At 46.3% G+C, this 12,881-nt stretch overlaps 1 pseudogene; it reads right to left on the reverse strand.

Moving 5' to 3' along the window:
• Positions 1-2,509: 2,509 nt before the first annotated feature.
• On the reverse strand, positions 2,510-2,711 carry LOC142654422 (U2 spliceosomal RNA; annotated as a pseudogene).
• Positions 2,712-12,881: the final 10,170 nt, after the last annotated feature.

Raw genomic sequence — 12,881 nt, forward strand, 5'->3', positions numbered from 1 at the left:
CCAGGGCTTGGAGCATGCCCGGCACCCCCTGAGCAACCAGCCTTCTGGGATGCCTCAGTTTTTCCGGCCTGCTCCTTTTCCGCCTTCCGCTTCGCCTGCCTTTTCTCTCTTGCGTTGGGCTCCCTCTTATCCTCCAAGGTTGTTGGCTGTGAGGTACCTGTTTTTGCTCCAGTCCCTCGCACCTTTGAAGCCCAGGTACCTCTCTCCTCTTTTGTGTGGCTGGTCTGTTCCTCTCCCTGGGGACGGGTTTGGTCCTCTGGTGGAGCACGTGGGGGCGCTCTGAGTTGCTCATCTTCTTCGCCTCTTGAACTATAGGGTCAATAAAAATACAAATGACCAGTTTTTTGACAGAAATTACATATTTTTTTCTCCTATACATTCTCTTATAGTGTGCTCTTTACTTCCACAGTTTCTGCATGTGACATCGCAGTTAAAACTGTTATGCCCATAGGTACCGCAGGCCCTGCAAAAGTTTGGCATCCCCGAGAAGTAGAGGTCGCCATTCACCGTTCCAATCTTAAAACGGGCCGGTGGGAGTCTTGTATTTTGGGTGGAGGGGTCCTTTACCAAAGTTACCAGGTATTTCCATATGACAGTCCACACACCGCACTCGTTCATAACTCTCCCCATAAGTTTGATGTTCTTAAAGTAGGCAGCTAAGAATGCTGCCACTCCCTGATCCTTCACATATGGTGAATACATCTTAATCACCGAGTTTGGTTACCTCAAAAGCATGCTGTATTACCTGGACTCCCAAAGCCGTGAGTTGAACTTTTTCCCTCTCAGCTTTGTCCATGGCATCACGGAGGATACCTTCTCCCACAAAGGTTACATAAAAAATTCCACGCCTTGGGTAGTCCTGGATCGCCAAAATCTCATGCTTGTGGACTGCCAACACCTACTCGAGGATCTCGTAAACAAGGAACTTCACACCTCGTGGACCACCTCCACCGCATCAGTTCGCCTGCCATTTGGGTGGCCAGGCCGAACTGCACAGCTTTCGCTGCACCCCTTTGGTTATGGAGACCAAGGGGCTGGGGGGGATCGCAGCTCGTTGCTCCGGACTAAGTGCCTCTCACAAATAGCAGCACGGGGGTGAAGTCCAGGCAAACCTGGACGATCCCCCGAGGCCGAGAGAGAGGGTACCGGAGCACCTTCCAACCAAGACCAAGGCAGTACTGATACGAATAAACAGCACTACACTTGATCTCAGCTAGAAGGTCGAGAAGCGATAACCTGAAAGTGGCGCGTGTTGGCAGAGCCCGGCCAATACTGCTGTTAACCCCTTGCAGCGATTCAGCCTACTCCTAGGCACCTCCGTGGGGCCCTGCCGGCTCACACAAGCAGCCAGGTGGGAGGTGAAAAAAGGCCAGAGAGGAAGCTAGACATGCTTTGCTTCTTTTGCTTGCACCACAATGCTGTGCAGAAAGTGGAGGAATCTACATAAAAACGCCTTCCTGGCAACGCCAAAATGCCCTCCTGCCATGCAGACAAACGCTGGCGGCAGCAGCAGCAAGTGCATGCCCAAAGCCACCCCTTCTCCCTTCACGCCTTCAATCACCTGCAATACAGTGCCTGCTGACCAACACTGCCTGGGCCCAGGCTTGTCTGTCTGAGGTCCCATTATGATGTCATAAGGCTTGCTCTCACTGCTTAGGGCCCCCACTATGACACGCGCAAAGTTCAGTCAGAACCTTATATTAGACGTTGCTGCTCAGTCAGTCACTCAGTGTTGCCTTGGAGGGCAACACAGCAACATGTGCCCGGGTTGCCTGCACAGTAACATGTGCCCATGTTGCCTGGACAGCTAGCTGCCTCCAGGAGGCCACAAGCGGGAGACAGGGGACTGCTAAATGGCAAATAGGCATCCTCCTCAAACTTTACTGAAATCTTCTTGTCCCTCCTCCTCCTCCTCCTACAACCTCCATCCTTGCACAGTTTGTTAGTCTTCCTTCCAGGTAACATAGTAACAAATCCAAATTGGTGGGGTCTTTGTAGGCGAGGGAGGGTTTGTTGCAACTTCAAATCTTACTTCTTTCAAATGTAGGGAGGAGAGCTCATTCCATCACATCCATCTAGTGCACACAAGTCCATTGTGGCGGGTTCAATGGCTGCTTGCTGTTCCCCTACTCAACTCCACTATTCCACTACTTGACTGTAGTGCTGGCTGCATCAATCAGTGGCTGTGTGCTGGCTGGCTCATGTGCAGCTCTTTAACTTACCTAGGAGGAGGGAGAGAGGAAAAGGAAGGTGAATGAGCTGTTCCAAATTGAAATGCAGGAAACACAAGCACAGACACAACACACCCAACACAAAAGGGGGCAATCTATTCATCAAGTCATTTAATAAATTAGGTCATTATCACACATTACAAAACATGCTTTGTATCAAGGCATTGTACAACAGGCTTTAAAATAATGGGATTAAAGGAGATATCCAATCTGAAAGAAACAAACTATGGCAAAAGCAAAAAGCACTTTTCACATCTGATTTTAGTCACTGGTTTAGGAAAGGGTGGACCTGTCCTGGAGATACTGCAATACCAGGTCAATGCGTGGAGTGGACAGAGCAAGCTCTATTTCCATCTCCCTGTTCTAAAAATCCATTAAATATATGGTCCCCAGATAGGGGACGTATCAGATATTAAACTGATACGAACAGATTGTTTTTATTTTTAGCTACACCTTCTTTATTTTTCACTTAAAAAACATTTACAATACATTCTTTTAGGCCTCATTCACAAGACAGGATCCGAGTGTCTGCCGGGAAAATCGGCCGTTTTTGGCCGATTTTCCCGGCCGGTTTGAATCCGATTTTCATCCGTTCTGATTCCGTTCCGGGCCGTGTTGCCGTTTTTACCGGCCGATTTGGACCCGATTTGCATCCGTTTTTTTCCCTGACCGTTCTTCAATCGGATGAATTTCATTTGTCAATTGTTTTTTTGAGTCAACCCGCTATAAACACACCCAGTAAGGTCACATGATTGCCAGTCAACCTTTTTCACTTGCAGAGTATAAAGAGCTTTGTCTGAATCCCTCAGCTGCATTTCATTGGTTTCAGGGTTTTTCTCTACTATTTATGAGTTGCTAACATGTTCTCAGAAGATTTGAACCGTGTGCTGCTGCTTTAGCTGATTTCTCGGCGATTTGGACAGCAATTGGAAACGTTGACGGAAGAACCAAGTTGGAAGCGTCGGCGGTACTGGGTTCACCCCATTGTGTCTCAGCGTTCCTGGAAGGGACACTTCCACACTCTTTACCAGGACCTGCGACAGCACCCGGAGAAATTTCATGCATTCTGCCGGATGTCCATCCCTACGTTTGACAGGCTGCTGGAGTTGCTGCGGTCTTGTCTCACCCTCCAGGAGACCAACATGAGGCGTTGTATTTCTGCTGAAGTACGGCTCATCGTGACTTTGAGGTAAGCAAATAACCCTATTCTTGCTGTAAATAATGCCCCTTATTTCCCCCCTCCACAGTATGTCTTCTTAAGTAAGCCACACATAATGCCACCACACACTGGAATGTCCCCCACAGCATAATGCCCCTTTAGTGCCCACCACACACTATAATGCCACCTTTACCCTCCCTTCACAGTATAATGTTCCCCCCATACAGTACATTGTCCCCTTTAGTGCACACCATGCAGTGTAATGGGTCCTTTAGTGCCTTACTCCCCCCAAGTGCCCCTCACAGAGCAGACAGTATTTTGTAATATCCATGTCCTTTTTTTTTTTCCCCAACAGATACCTTGCGACCGGCAACACTTCTGCTTCCCTGCACTTTGAATTCCTTTTGGAGATTTCCACCATCACAGGGATCATCCCTTCCACCTGCCGGCTCATCTGGATTACCCTCAAGGATATTGTGATGGCTGCACCCTCCCCAGAAGTCTGGCTTCAGATCGCTGATGGTTTTCAGGAAGCTGCACATCAGTGTTAAGAAACCGCCGAACTCTGGCTCCCGTTTCTACAATTATAAGCAGTTTTTCTCGGTGATGATGTTGGCCTTGGCTGACAACAATTACCGGTTTGTGATTGTGGATATTGGAGCCTATGGGAGCACTGCGGATGCTGGCATCTTCAGGGCTTCCAGAATGGGTCAGCGTCGTCTTAACAACCAGTTGCCCATACCTGAAGCATGTCCCCTTCCCGGGGCTTCTGGACCAGCTGTCCCATTTGTCATTGTGGCAGATGAGGGATTTGGACTTTCACGGCATGTAATGCGTCCTTTTCCCAGACGAGGATTGGACACCCGGAGGCGTATCTTCAATTACCGTCTCACCAGGGCCCGTCGTTATGTGGAATGCGCTTTTGGTATCCTTGCCAACAAGTGGAGGGTGTTTCTTTCTCCTATTCAGATGAAGCCAGATAATGTGGACGTAATTATCCAAGCCTGTGTCATGCTTCACAACTTCGTCCGCATTCACGATGCCACCTTTGACATAGACGTGGAGCATTAGTTTCCCCCTTCTAATGTACCTTTCGATCACACACCCCATGGAAGACCAGGATCATCTGGTCTGGCAATTCGGGACTTGTATGCAGAATTTTTCTTGAGCCCGGAGGGTTATGTTCCTTTGGCAGCAGGAACACATCTGATTCTGTTGTGTAATGCTTGGGTCATTACCTTTTCTTCTATATGTTTAGTTAGTTATTTAGTTAGTTAAATGTTAGGTAGTTTAGGGACTCACAAGATAATGGGGACTCGACGTCGGCTTGTGAGCCAAAATTGTGTTATTTTAGTTTTCTATTTAATAAATATTATAATTAAAATCCATAGTGGACTACATTTTTATTAATGTTTTTGATTGGTTTACATAATATTGAAAAGTTGGGCAAAGATAAACCAATACCTCATTTCTGAATTGTGTGCATAGAACTAATATTGGTGAAGTGTTTGTGTATGTTTACTGAAAGTATAGCTAAACATTTGACAAGCTTCTGACATGTCATAGTGACATCTCAGAAGTTTGAACTGGTGGGAGTCCGAGCACTGTGACCCCCACCAATTGCTAGAACTAAGCAGCTTAAGCAATCGTGTGAGCGCTCAGCCGCTCCGTGCCTGTTCAGCTGTTTCCGGAAATAAATGTATCAGTGTGCGGACTCAATAGAAAGTCTATGAGCCTGTACTCCGATACATCGTCTTTCTGGAAAAAGCTGAACAGAAACGAAGCAGCTGAGTGCTCACACGAGCGTTTCAGCTGCTTCATTCGAGCGATTGGTGGGGGTCTCCGTGCTCAGACCCCCACCAATCCAAACTTCTGACATGTCACTATGACATGTCTGAAGTTTGTGGATCGTTTAGCTGCACTTTAACGACTAAACTGTGTGTCCAAAAGTCTGTCACTATTCCATAGACACATACATTGTTTTATGGTCACACACAGGAATTTGCAGGATATTCATCCATACGATTGACTCAAATTCCTGTCGAAACTTCTGTGTAACCATAATTATCAATGTATATTTCTACCATGGTATTTGTAAAGGACTTTGAGGAGTCCCTCTGTCTCTGAATACTTCACAAGTTACACAATGATAATTAAAAGTAATATTTAAAAAAAAAAACATCTTATGGGTGGCTTGCTACTACTATGTTATCTCGACACAGAGAAATCAAAATTCCTCTGTGTGAAGACAATAATGTCACACCAAGTTTAATTGCGAAAACAAAGACAAGTTTTCAGTTACATGAAACAAATTTGTGGTGGATGAGCTGGATGATGGCCTAGCTTGAGTGAAGACAGGGGCAGACGATGGTCCCACCATTGTAAATGCCGGCATGGAGGTTGCAGTAAACGAGTGGCAATTGGGAGGTCCACTGAGATGTCCGCTGTAGTTACCTGGGACATGCTGGCCATAAGAATGGGCTGCAGAATAGCCAGGATGGACAGAAGAGGAAGAAGGTTGCATGTACCGGTCCTGGCTGAACAAGCTTTGGGAGGAATCCCAAGGGGCAGGAGGTGCTGCTGGTGCTGGGCCAAATAAGGCTTCATCAGAAATGTTGCTGCAGGCCTGTATTGCCCTCACAATTGGAAGAGGATTATTAGGCGGTGTAAACAAATCAATGACCGCTAACATTGCCGCTTGCAGCTTGTTGCGCCTCTCCAGCGGGATCCGTCTCACAAGAGGTGCCAAGGACTTTAAAAACAGTTCTTCTTCGCCCTCTTTTGTAAAAGTGGTTAGATGCTCCAGCACTTTGGCATCTATAATTGCTTTCATTGCTGCAACATCAGGGGCAGCCTGGCGAGGTCTACGTGTTGATACCCTCCTGAGAGGTTCTGTGACCGTAGAAGGGGATGCCAGCCTTGCTCCTGTCTCAGGTGTTGCAGAGACCTCATTGACCTCCTCACTCTGCTCTATATTTGTTAAATCCGAATCTGGAGCCTCTTCCACGTCAGAGTTACCAACTACAGTCTCATCCATGAGATTATATGTGGATCTTTTATTAGTTATAAAAGAAATAAAGAAAATGTTAAACATCTAAATATGTTAAAGATTGTAGCCATATATCTGACATTTCAGCCTGCACTTAGCTGTAAACCAGTCTACCAGTGGCGTAACTAACGCTCTATCAGCCATAGCGCCTGCTACGGGGCACGAAGCATGTGAAAGCCTGTGCCACCCGCCGTCACGGCTCCCCATGGCCGGAGGCTCTGCTATGAGACGCTCTAGCTGCTACAGCGCGACGACACTGAACACTATGGCAGAGCTCTGGTATTAAAGGGGTTGTTTGTCCAGGACAGGGGATAGATGTGTGATCGCTGGGACCCCCAGCGATAAGGAGAATGGGGGACTGACAGTCCCCCAATGTTCTCCATGGGGAAAAACTCTGACTTCCGTGATCTGTGTCGGCAGCTCCGTAGGAATGAACGGAGCGTGCTCGAGCGTAAACGTGACCATCCCTCCTTTAATAATTATAGCGTTGCTGGATGCAGACAACGGTAGTCCGAGTTTTCTCATGGTGAACTTCGCGGGACTTTCGGTCCCCTGTTCTCCTTAAACAAGGGGGTCCATTGCTTTTGTGGGACAAAGCATAGACGAAATTTTTTTTTTTGGGTGGGGGGGGGGGGGAGTTTGGGGCTGTACGACGATATCGACTGGGGTGGTTGTATGCTGCTATATACTGGGGGGCTGTATGGTGTGATCTGCAGGGGGAGCAGTATGGTGCTATCCTCTGGGGGGGCTGTGTGGCGGAATCTACAAGGAAGCGCTATCTACAAGGGGGATTGTGTGGCACCCACGGCAGGGTGCGGCCCCAGCCTAAACGTTGCTATGGGTCACCGTCTTACCTAGTTACGTCCCTGCACTCCGCACACTATAACGACCAAAAGTACGATGCTAACAACCAAAATGTACTAAAATTTAAGTTAACATGATTACGCAAAATACAATTCTAGAACTACTTACGTCCGCAGATCCAGGACCGGGCGCATAAATTCCAGCTGTCTGGAGAAAATGTAGGGACGCTTGCTGGTAGGGGCGTCCCCACTCTTCCCATGCTTGCGCAAGTCTTTTTTGTACTGGTCACGAGTGTTTGACCATCGTGTCTTCAATTCTCTTACTTTAAAAAAAATAAAAATAAAGGGAACACATTAGTAACTTTCGCTTTTTTTTACATAACATGCCGCTATAGCAGTAACATGGGCAACAAGCAGAAACAGCTCAACTTACCGACTGCTTCCCTTGACTTCTGTTCTCTTGAGCAGTCCTCCGGGTACATGTGCCGGGCAATCTCCTCCCACGCCGCATCCTTGCTGTACCGATCATGGTACAAATCACTCCGGCTGTCCCATATGGCTACGTGATCCTGCACCAGCCAATGAGACGCTCTACTTCTATGTATCGAGGCATATCTGTAGCAAGTAAACAAGGAAAATTCAGGTGGGGGGACACAGGCAGGTACTGTCTCACTTTATCACTAGGGATAGTCCATATCTATATATAATGCCACACACTGCACCTCTGCATATTTTGGAAAAGTGCACCATGAAGGTAATGCCCCACCAAACAGTATAAGCAACACCCCGCTCTACCTCCAGTAGATAGTGCCTCTGTAGCTCCCTGAAGGAGCGGAATTCCGTGTGATCGGGGATTCCGCTCCTGGACAGGGGACATAGTAAAAAGAATAAAGAAAAAGAATGAACATTATTACTAATGGGAAGAAAATATAAAAAAGGGCATAATGAAATTGTTATTGTTGGTAGACATGGCATGAGCAGATTTTCTTTGTAGTTAATGAGGAAATAAACACATTCCATATAAACAGACGCCTTTTGACATTCCTGTGCTTGATAGACCTGGAATGAACAGGATCTATGTCAGGGGTCTCAAACTCGGCCGGGTAAGTGGGCTGCATATAGAAAAAAATGTGAAGTGGTCGGGCCGCATTACTTTCAAATTTGATACAATACAAAATTATTGTTAATCAATTAGTTATTTGAACTACTATAACACTATATTACTATAATAATAGCGCTAGGTTTAAAATTTAAGAGATTTCTCCACGTGCTTATTTAAACAATCCAGAATTCCAGTTTAAGTGTCGCTAAATGCAGTCCGGCGGCTCAGTTAGCACACATGTCAAGATTGGGCAGCCCCTTGTTAGATAGTGCCACAGTGCCCTCGGTGGATGCTGCCACAGCAGTGCCCTCGGTGGATGCTGCCACAGCAGTGCCCTCGGTGGATGCTGCCACAGCAGTGCCCTCGGTGGATGCTGCCACAGCAGTGCCCTCGGTGGATGCTGCCACAGCAGTGCCCTCGGTGGATGCTGCCACAGCAGTGCCCTCGGTGGATGCTGCCACAGCAGTGCCCTCGGTGGATGCTGCCACAGCAGTGCCCTCGGTGGATGCTGCCACAGCAGTGCCCTCGGTGGATGCTGCCACAGCAGTGCCCTGTGTAGATGCTGCCACAGCAGTGCCCTGTGTAGATGTCGCCACAGCAGTGCCCCCTGTAGATGCCGCCACAGCAGTGCCCCCTGTTGATGCCGCCACAGCAGTGCCCCCTGTAGACTGGGACTCCTGCTCTGGGGAAGCCCCTGACATCATAGTCGACGTATGGACAGCGATGTCAGAGGCTTCCCCAGAGTCCCGGAGAAGAGCCGATAATAGCGCTCTGCCCGGGACTCCGCTCTAGGGAAGACCCTGACACACTGTCCATATATGGGCAGCGATGTCAGGGAATTCCACAGCGTCCCGGAGCAGAGCCGATAGTAGCGCTCTGCCCGGGACTCCGCTGTGGGGAAGACCCTGACACACTGTCCATATGTTGACAGCGATGTCAGGAAATTCCACAGAGTTCCGGAGCAGAGCCTGTACTAGCGCTCTGCCCAGGACACCGGCTCTGGGGAAGCCCCAGACATCGCTGTTCATATGTGGACAGCGATGTCAGGGAATTCCAGAGTCCCAGAGCAGAGCCGATACTAGCGGCTCTGTGTCCCGCGGGCCGCAGATGACAGCCCCAGGGGCCGCATAAGGCCTGTGGGCCGCGTGCTTGAGACCCCTGATCTATGTGTAGTTTATTCCATAGAAACAAATACGTAATTATTTTCATGTGCTTTATAGACCTGGAATGAATAGGATATAAATGAAGTTTATAGTGGAATGAACACATATTCCATAGTAACAGATGCCTAATTAAACTACACATAGATACTGTTCATTCCAGGTCTATCAAGCACAGGAATTTCCAAAAACATCTGTTCATATGAAGTTTGTGTTTATTTCCTCCTCACCTCCATCTGTTCATGCCATGTCTACCTAGCATAAAAAAAATCATTATGCCCTTTTTTAGATTATCTTCACATTACTAATGTTCATTCTTTTACTTCATTAGTTTTCAACATTCTTTAGTATGTCCCCCTGGACAGTGCGCTTGACGTCTCTGTCCATATCTGGATAGGGACATCAGGGGCAACTCCTGAAGTGGTATCTCCATGTGGTCGGTGATTCCACTTCAGGAGTTTCCCCTGATGACACTGTCCATAGATGGACAGAGACATCAAGCGCTCTGTCCAGGAGCGGAATCCCCGAACACACGGGGATTCCGCTCCTTCAGGGAGCTAAAGTGGGGCTAGCACATAGAGCAGGGACGAAGCTACAGCAGTAGCAGCCGCTACTAGCGGCGCCATCGGCCATGGTAGGTGTCGCCGTTAGCAGCCGCTATGGCTGCTATTGCTGTAGCGACACCTGAAGAAGCGCCAGAGCGGAAGGAAGGGAGTCATCACTGCGCCCCCTTCCACCGACTGTACACAACAGCCGTGACACACTGTACCCCTGCACATAGCAGGGACCTCGCTACAGCAGTAGCTGCAGCTGCTTGCGGCGCCATCGGCAATGGTAGGTGTCGACGCTAGCAACCGCTATGGCTTCTATTGCTGTAGCGACGCCTGAAGAAGCGCCAGGGTTGGAAAGTACTCTGATTTGCCGGGCCAGGGAGATTTGGGAAGGGAGCCATCACTGCGCGAACTTCCACCGACTGTACACAACAGCCGTGACACACTGTACCCCTGCACATAGCAGGGACCTCGCTACAGCAGTACCCCCACAGTTTACCTCCAGAATACAGGGCTTCTTCTCAATGGGATACACTCCTCCTCCTCACATGCACTATGCGCTGTGAGGAGGAGAGAGTGCGCGAGTCACGGTAGACCCGGCCATCACTCGGGACACATTCCGGTGATGGCCGTGTATTACCCGGCCCCATAGACTTCTAAAAAATCGGTCGTGTGAATAGCCCCTTTAGGGGTCTATTATTCCTAATGCAGCCGGGTGCCGGCCGATTTATGAACGGCCGGCACCCGGCCGGGAAACCCTGTCGTGTGAATCCCGCCTTACAGTTTTACAGAGTACCAAATATCAACATTCAATTTTCTTGCAAGGACAGCATTTCTCTTTTTGTCTAATACATAATATAAATATAAGTCACTCAATGCAATTGATAAAACATCATTTACTGATAAAAAGTCAAATTTAAATAAGGCAATATTCCTAGCTTTCCATAGAGCTAACTTTGTGCAGTTTATTGCCTTCCATGCCATTTCTTTATTTTCTTTTGCAGGGCATTCCAGCTACCCATATAACCCAGCTTCATATGAAGTCCTTTAAACCGGTTATATTCTTTAGAAGCGGGAAAAACTTCTTCCATAATTTTTTGGCAAAAGGACAGATCCAAAGCATATGCCTTACAGTCTCATCGTCCAGGCACCTGTCTCTTGGACATTTGGCTGATCTTACAAGTTCTCTATGGTGCATTGATGCGCACAGCTCCAAACTAGGACCTTCTGTTGGTTACAAAGAAAATAAGCGTTAATCATTTTCCATATTATTTTAGTTTTCTATTCATTAAAACCATTGATTACACAAAGACCTGTCTGAATTCTAAAATTATTTAAAACCCTCCTGCAATCCTTCAGCTCCTCATTTGGCTTATTTTTTAAATGAAATGTAATAATAATTTTTTCTAAGATTATATAATTTTTTGGTTCCTCAAAATTTTATAGGCAAGTTAAAACAATGTTAAACCATTTACATTTTCTCATCAAAAGTCCCAAGTTAAAACGTATGAAGAACGACCAATAATGTTTCTTAAAAAGAGCGTTAAATTAGAAGCTAATAAACCTAATATATAAAAATGCACTAAAATTAGGAAAATCTTTGCCTCCTTTCTCTTTAGGCTTAAAAACGATATCTCCATTCAACTTTTCCATTTTAGAGCTCCAAATTTTACTCAACATTTTCTGGCTTGGAGGGAAAACTAAACTCAAGAATAGCAGCAGTGGTAGGATCACCATCTTAATTATTAACATTTTCCCTTCCATCGTTAGGTTTCTCAGTTTCCACATAGAGTTTCTGATTCACTTTTTGGGCTACAATATCCCAGCTATTTTGCCCATTATTTTGGTAATTAAAATTTACTCCTAAAACATCAATGGATTCAACTACAGGTATATTTATGTCTTAAAATTCTAGCTCCCCAATCTTTAAAATACTACATTTATTAAGATTTATCTTAAAACCAGAACCTTCACAGTAAAAATAGATTTCTCTAAGCGTCTGCCTGAGTGATCGGGCATCGCTGCAGAATACCGTCACATCGTCCATGTAGCTTAAAACTTTTACCTCTAGACCTCTACCTCCAGGCAGGGGTTCACCACGTATCTGCTTGTTCCTCCTTATTGCACACAGTAGCGGCTCAAGGGCGCATATAAAAAGCAAAGGGGAGAGGGGACAAACTTGCTTTACCCCAGATTTTAAAAACACATCCTTTTGTTTTAAAACCATTGACTAAAATTTTACTGGTACAGTGATCATAAAACGCTCTTAAAAAGGATAAAAACTCATTAGGTATTCCCATTTTTGCAAGTACTTTAAAAATAAACTGATGTGAAACTCGATCGAAGGCCTTTTCAAGATCTATTGTTAATACAGCCATCTTTCTCTTCCTGCTTTTTGTAGTATCTATTACATCTTTTACCAGGTTTAAATTTTTCCACATACTACGACCCGGTATCGCACATACCTGGTTTTCGTGAATTATTTTATCTATGATCTCTTTCAACCTATTTGCACAAACCTTCGCCATGATTTTGTAGTCAGTGTTTAATAAGGTAATGGGTCTCCAATTCTTAAGATCTCGCTTATCACCTTTCTTAAAAAGTAAAACCACTAAACCTTTCTTTCAGGAAGTTGGTAAAACCTTAGAACTAAAAAATCTCCGAAAAAAGTGCAAAAATATCCTCTTTTAAAACATCATAAAAAGTCGTATAAAATTCTATTGGGATACCATCTGCCCCTGGAACTTTGCCTTTTTTTAAACTTTTAATTGTCAAGAACTTCTCCTTCAGTTAGGACTCGGCTTAACACCTGCTGAGACCTGACAT

This window comes from Rhinoderma darwinii, chromosome 5 (assembly GCF_050947455.1).
Source record: "Rhinoderma darwinii isolate aRhiDar2 chromosome 5, aRhiDar2.hap1, whole genome shotgun sequence".
In the NCBI taxonomy this organism is placed as follows: Eukaryota; Metazoa; Chordata; class Amphibia; order Anura; family Rhinodermatidae; genus Rhinoderma; species Rhinoderma darwinii.